A 1,793-nucleotide genomic window follows, 5' to 3' on the forward strand; every position below is an offset into this window, starting at 1 on the left:
TATTTTTTGACATATTATACATAACATAAGTATATGACTTTAATACTAGTTTCAGAAAGTAAGAAAGAAAAATAAATATCACATTAAAAACCTACCTATGCCTTATGTTAAAACGACACAAACATTAAAAATAACTGGAAAGTTCATTTATGTTTATAAATTCAATATAAATCTATATTGTCTTTCATCTCAATTTTGGAACAATCATTATTACTGTAGTTGAAACATGAATACTGTCAAAAGAAGGAGAATTTTTTTTTTTTTTGCTTTTTTCATATTCTAAGCACTAATGAGATCCTGAAAGTATTACTTTGGACACAACTGGGCTGAGTCTACATTTTCTCCATTTTACCTACTCGATGCTCAGGCTACAAATGAAGATAAGAATGCTCTTTATTATATTTTACTAAGTAAGGGTTGAACCACAAATGTATTAAAATTTGTGGTCCAACCATTAAGTGAAATTGTTAAGCATATAACTAGGTGGAACATCAGCTAAAATTATGAACTTATTGAAATGGATACAAACTGAAAAAGAATATTAAATAGATGACATGCAAAACACAGCCACATCCATAGCACACACTTATAATTGTTAGACAAGATGTCTTATGCCAATTGCCATGCAGAATATTTATAATGAGTACAAGGAAACTGGGAAAATAACTAATGGATGAATGCACATAAGCTGTGCTAAAAAAAAAAAGAAAAACAAAAACTCATACAGTATATATTCAAAAAATATATAATCATTAGGATTTATGTATTTTAAAGGCCAAATAAAGGTCCCATAAAATCATATATGTCTGTTTATACATATATGTGTCATATATGTATATTCATATGTATAATGTATGCATAAACATATATGTACACACACATGAATTACACTTACTCAGGCCTGCATGAAAACTATGAATGGAACATGAACCACACTTATCATTTTAAAAGTAATTTTTTATTTTAGAATAGTACTTTATACCAAATAATTGATTTACAGAAAGTCCACAATAGAAAATGAGATATGAAATCTCAAGAGTGTTTTGTCAACTACCAAAATGTAAAGAAAAACTCCCAAGTGTTTAAAGACTGGTCAGGTTGGATACTTCCCCTTTTTCCAAAATGAAATAGTGTGAACAAGAATCCCTCTGAGACATAAAGATTTTCAAGGTTACTTGAATCCTTCTTAGTTATTTAAAGATCCTACCTTATTTCAAGGAATATATTTCATGCTAGAAGTTTTTAATCTAATAAAATTATTAGATAAGTGGTGAGTGTTCTACCACATAGAGCACACTATTATCTAGTAGGCCAAAGTATACCACTTAAGGTAAGCAAATACTTTAACATAAATTTTTTAAGTTTTAATTGCTAAAGAAAATTTTATATACAGAGTGATTTAATAAACATAAAGCAATTGAATACATTGCTGACAGGAAAAAAGTATTCTTGATTTTGTACTTTATTCAGATTGATCTAACAATGAAAAAATTGTCTTATCTTCCCAATTTGTAGGTCTTTGTACTTTAACCTTTTAGAATTGAATGATCTTACAGTGCTGATATAAACTTCTAAGAAATTGGAGGATATTTAAGACACACTAATCTGATTCATATGTGTAATTTGATTTTTCAATGTATGTCAAATGAAGTTGGTTTAAAGGTTGTTTCTATATAGAAGTAAAAATGTTTCCAATACTATTATCTGAATGCCAATACACAGAATATGAGATATGATAGATTCTTCAATTTGTATTTCTAAAGTAAAAAGATATGTAGCTTAAAAAATAAATA

The sequence above is a fragment of the Myotis lucifugus genome, unplaced genomic scaffold, assembly GCF_000147115.1.
Source record: "Myotis lucifugus unplaced genomic scaffold, Myoluc2.0 scaffold_264, whole genome shotgun sequence".
NCBI classification, from domain to species: domain Eukaryota; kingdom Metazoa; phylum Chordata; class Mammalia; order Chiroptera; family Vespertilionidae; genus Myotis; species Myotis lucifugus.